Here is a 6,009-nt window from a genome sequence, read left to right on the forward strand (position 1 = left end):
AGTGGTACGCTTTTTAAATGAAATAAAAAATGAAACTACTTTTTTTGGATTACATAAGAGATCTAAAGTAATCAACCTCTTGCATTGGTTTTCTGCATGCAAACATAAAATGGTGTTGTTATCTCAGGGTTAAGATTATATTGATAATTCTGGGTCAGTCCCTCTGGCCTTTCTGTAAGTATTTGAAAATGCTGATGTGATCCTCACAGGAATTCTCAAATCTCCTGAGGACAGCATCCTTGGCCAGGATGTGCTCAGGAAAGACCACAGGAGCATCTGTTGACTAAACCGATGATTTCCCACAATTAGAATAGGAGTTAAATATAATTAGACTATGCAAACTAGGTCTACCATGAGGTAAGTCAACCTCCTTAGAAACTAACATGACAATATCTGAAATTGCAGTATATGTCTAACCGCAATAATATTGCAACAGTCAATATCTGTATAATTGCAATACAAAAACTACAAGAATTTGATGTGATAAATGAAGTTTTTACCTAGTGGGTAAAAAAAGCATGTGCTAGTAATATATGTTCTGGTAAACATTTCACAGCTGGATCTCAGGAACAAAAATGCATGCATGTATATACACGGGTAAGTGTATTAAATTTTTTAGTAAAATAAAGCATCTGCAGCATACAGTTTACAAATACAGTATATAGTACTCATTTTTGTAAATTCTGTATGATCGATTGATTCTCACAGAAAACATCTGTTCAATTCTGGCAAAGTTGTATCCGCAGGGAACCTATAGCTGTATTTGACCAGGGAGGGTAGGCCCTACATAAATGTTGGTGAGTGTTCTCATCTGCATTAATGAGTCAGAGAAAACCAAAACAACAAAGAAGTCAGTGTGATCTCTTGTTTGTCAGTGACTTCTCAGCTGAATTAAATAACTGTTTTTAATGCCAGAAGATTTCCTTATTTTTTTTTGCTACTCACAATGTATTGGCTTCAACACTTTTAAGTCTAATCTGCATTATTAATGTCTTCGCCATCACTTTTGAGTTAAAGGATGGCCCTGGTTGGTAGCACTTGCAGACATCTGCAGCGTCCATGTGCCTACCATGACTCACTCCAAGCTTCCACCTCGGCAAGGCTGAACAGGAGCGTGCGGCATGGGACACCTAAGAAAGGAGATGCCTCCCGTGGACCATCCAGGCTGTGCTCGGGGAGGCTGGCCTGTGGACTTCATCCATTGGCTTTCATAGCCTCTGGCTTCCAGTCCTGTTTTGCCAGTGGGGACCCGTGACAGGGAATGGCAGGAGGCGGGAGCGTAAGTCTAGGTTTTACTCTCTCTGGTCATGGTAGTCTCTCTGGCCCTTGGTGAAGATCATAGCATCTTTCAAGGTGACTCTGTGCAACTTGACTTCCAGAATCCATTAACTGCTCCTCCCTTCATCCCTTCAGACCAGGGTGAGAATAGCTCTGCTATTATTAGGCCCAGAACACTGTACTTTTTTGGTAGTTTTCCAGCACTCTGCCTATGTCTCTGCAAACAGTCCCCTTACCAAGCCCTCTGGGGATGATGCTAATGTGCCCTGTGTTCCTGCAGGGACACAGATACAGACAGAACCCACAGAAACAGCAGAACTCCCCAGAGGACAGCCACATGGTACACACAGTGAATGCCCCACCCAGGTGCTCCAGGACATCAGAGGGGTCCCAGATGGAGTTCTCCAGAAAAAATAACAATTATACATGGCTGCTACTGTGAGACACTGGATCAACCTGAGCATGTAGGGGAAGGCACCTTATGCTTTGCCGTGGTCTGAATGTTTGCAGCCCCCAAATTCATGTTGAAATCTTCACCCCCTTGCCAGGCGAGGTGGCTCATGCCTGTAATCCTAATACTTTGGGAGGCTGAGGTGGGTGAATCACAAGGTCGAGTTTGAGACCAGCCTGACTAACATGGTGAAACCCTATCTCTACTAAAAATATAAAAATTAGCCAGGTGTGGTGGCACACGCCTGTAATCCCAGCTACTCAGGAGGCTGAGGCAGGAGAACTGTTTAAACCTGGGAGATGGAGGCTGCAGTGAGCTGAGATCGAGCCACTGTACTCCAGCCTGGGTGGCAGAGCGAGTCACTGTCTCCAAAAAAAAAAAAAAAGAAGAAATCCTCACCCCCAAGGTGATAGTCTTAGGGGTGGGGGATTTCCAGGTGAATAAGTCATGAGGACATATTGTTGTGGATGGGATGAGTGCCCTTATAAATAAGGCATGAGCTAGGAGGCACTGGGAGCAATGGGCCCTCCCCAGATGGCACCTTGATCTTGGACTTCCAATGCCCCAGAAGTGTGAGAGATGAATGTGTTATTTATAAGCTTCCCAGTCGGTGACAGCAGCCAGACAAACTTCTATCAAAAAGAATAAAAGAACAGCATTTAGAAGTTTAATAAATAAAAGGTCTTAGTTTAAATATAAAGAAACTTAAATGTGGAGGACTTTAAAGAAATAATGGAGTACAAGGAAAAAGCATATCTGACCTTAAGGCTGGGGATGATTCCTTCGAGTGGCTCAGGAGTGGTGGTCCAGGGCCTTAGGGAGGGACGTATCTCCTAGCAGACATTCATACAGATGTGCACCAGGGGAAACTCAGCTATGGTTACAGGGCTAAACGCATACTTCATCAGCTATAAAAGCCATCATCTGATATTATCTGGGAGATGAAAGAGGGAGTAGGGAGGGAAGGGTGGGGTTGGAACCCCCTGGCATTACAGGGTAGGGACCACTGGACACTGTCAGAAATGATGTAGTCCTAAGTACATTTGTTTAAAGCAACAAAGAAAACCACAGGCAAGCCGGGTCTCCTCCCACCACCTCCACTGCTGACCACGAGGGAGGAGGCCAGCAGAGCCAAGTCCCTGGAGGGTCAGTGCCGCTGTGTTCCCGCTGACCTCTCCCCATTTTCAGTGCTTTCTGTCCTGACACCTGAGCCTTTCACTTGGTGGTATTTCCTCCAATGCTTCTTGTTTGCCAAGCCCCCTTACAACATAGCACTTAAAACAGCTTTTCTTTATGGAAATCTACTTATTCCAAAGCTCTTAGGCAGTGTTATAAACATTAGTTTAAAACATCAGCCAGGGGATTACTGATAAAATATAAAATAGAAACTATTTCCCAAGGAAACGTCATCTAAAAATACACCAGTTTCCCCTCTCTCCTCACTTGAGTGGAAGGCAGCTGAGGGAGCGCCAGGACCCGTCTTGGGTGAAGTCTACTTCCTCATACCTCTCTGACATTGTTCCCATGAATCCCCCGGGAATGGGTTGAAAAAAAAAATGTGACAATGGAGAAGAGTTGCACCCAAAGCAACGTGCATATAAACAGGTCTTCCAGCTAGAGAAAAAATTCTGCATAAATAATTCAGATTGCTGAGCTTGGTGGCTCACGCCTATAATCCCAGCACTTTGGGAAGCCAAGGCAGCAGTCTGAGACCAAACTGGACAACATCGTGGGACCCCATCTCTACAAAAAATACAAAAAAATTAGCCAGGCAGGAGGCTGGGTAGGAGGCCTAAGCCTGGGAGATCTAGAGAGCCATGATCACACCACTGCACTCCAGCCTTGGTGATGGATTGAGGCTCTGTCTCAATGATCAATAATGATAATGATTCAGACAAACCAGGTTGAAAGATGTTCTGAGATGGGAAACTTGGAACCCTGCCACCTAGGGTGGATGCCGTGGCTGATAGATCCTGAAAGGGCAGCATGGAAGGGCTCTGGGAGGTGTCTCATTTCTGTCTGTTGTTACTCCCCTTGACCGCTGAGAGCCTTTACGCTCCCCAGAATTGAGTAAGGGGTTCCTGGACAGAAGTGGGGAAACTGTCCCAGTGACGAGGTCTTCCTGCCCAGGGCCATATTACTTTACTCCATTTAAGTGACAGAGCATGAACAGGTCACATTAGTGTCACATGCGATTTCATCCTCCATTTGCAACAATGAAAACTGCCTAACGACATTGTTATATACCCCAGAATTATAATTAATTCTTATTAGCCAATAGAATCTGATTGCACTAAAATCTCTGTTAGCCGGGACAGATGTAGCCACAATGGCCATGCCGTAGAGGCCAGACGAGGTGGCTCAGGCCTGTAATCCCAGCACTCTGGGAGGCCGAGGCAGGTGGATCACGAGGTCAGGAGTTTGAGACTAGCCTGGCCAACATGGTGAAACCCCATCTCTACTAAAAATACAAAAATTAGCTGGGTGTGGCGGTGTGCACCTGTAATTTCAGCTATTTGGGAAGCTGAGGCAGGAGAATCACTTGAACCTGGGAGGTGGAGGTTCCAGTGAGCCGAGATGGTGTCACTGCACCCCAGCCTGGGCGACAAAGCAAGACTCGGTCTTGGGCTGGGGGTAGTGCAGGGCAGAGTGGAGAGAGAACAAGCAGCAATATTATCTAAAACAAAATTGCAATCCAAATTCTAGGCCCGATTCTGGGATTGGTTTACATCCAGCTTGGTCTGGCCTTGCCACGCCCACAGGGCAGGACACACTGAAGTCTGCCTGGGGGCGGGGGCGGGGGCCTGCTTTGGTACTGGGCTCCCACTTTCTGCAGTCCCATGTGCCCAATATTCCTGCAGTCCCTCGTGGACCTAGTGTGTCCTCATCTCAAACTCGGGACTGCTGGCCTGGGCGTGATCCCTTCACTGTTTCTCACTAATAGTTTGCCTCTTAAAATATGACAAAGACCCTCTCCTTTCATCACACTTGACTCAGGCTCCTCTTAGCCCTCCCTGTGACCAGTCCCTGACCTTGGCCGGTTTAGGCCAATTTAGCAAGAATCCTGCTGAGTCGGTTTAGTGAAAATGCCGGATCAAACTTCTCAACTCCCACCCTTGGTATCTGACCACACTGCCTGCCTTCAGCAAAAATCCTGTCAAGTCTATGCAGTCAGAATCTGCCTTGCCCCTGACCCTTCATCTTCGTAATGTTCTATCTATCCCCGACCCTACTCCTTGGCTGTCAATTCCCACTTTTTCTTTTTGGAGTCAAGCTGGATCTGCCTCCCCTAACCCCACACCTCGCTTTAGCAGCCCCCCTTCCGCCCGGCCTTTGAATAAAGGCCCCTTTGCCCTCTTAAACAACAGACTGGGACAGGACATTCCCAGACCCCCAACCCCAGTGCCAAAGAAACCTGAGCCCCAGTCCTCAGATCTCAAGAAACCCAGCGGGTGACAGGCGTGGGTGTCACCAGCCAGGATTGCTGGTGGGAGCTCCGGAGCACTTTGCAAGTGAGCAGGGCCTGAACAGGCGCTTCTCTGTCGTCCACGCCTGGGGAGGACTCTGGGTCCTCGCTTCGGACTGCAGAGCTCCTTTTGCTGTTGCCTGCTGTCTCCACCGACCTTGGCGGTTCACTTAGTACCTCCAGGCCAACAACTGGCCTCTCCTTCCCTGCCTTGTGCCCTGCCTGGGTCTGAACTGTGGGTCACCTAGCGTGTACGTGGGCCTCAGAGGCGCCCTGTGGGGCCCGAGGTACCAGGGAGAAGCAAAGGGGACCAAGCTCGCATTCACCCAGCTTCCACTGGAACAATGGCCTCTGCAAAGCAACGACCCCGCCGCCTCGCCTCTCCTCCCATCCACGGACATCAGGGTCTGCGACGCCCTCCGCAAGGGGCCAGGGTCCCCATGTCTTCGCTCTCCAGGATGCTTTCCGGGTGTCACCCTCCCTTGCTCCCATCGTCCCCCTACAACCGAGTCTAGCCTGGTCGCTGCCATGAAGATAAGGGCTGGTCAGGACCGGTCACCTCCCGCCACCACCAGTGGGGACCGGTCAGTGTCGGTCCGGGCCTCCAGTCCCGCGTCCCCGCCAAGGCCAGGCAGGGGGTCGTGGGTGCCCTGGGTCTAGAACCAAAATCAGTCAGGAGAAAACCTAAAGGACGAACGTTCCGAGTACGTATACGGACGGTTAATATTTATTTCACAACTTATTTTTTTTAACTTCTTTGTTAAAGAGGAAAACCTAACGCTATAAATAAAACGACCAGCAGCACTTGTGCCTG

The sequence above is a fragment of the Callithrix jacchus genome, chromosome 2 (assembly GCF_049354715.1).
Source record: "Callithrix jacchus isolate 240 chromosome 2, calJac240_pri, whole genome shotgun sequence".
In the NCBI taxonomy this organism is placed as follows: domain Eukaryota; kingdom Metazoa; phylum Chordata; class Mammalia; order Primates; family Cebidae; genus Callithrix; species Callithrix jacchus.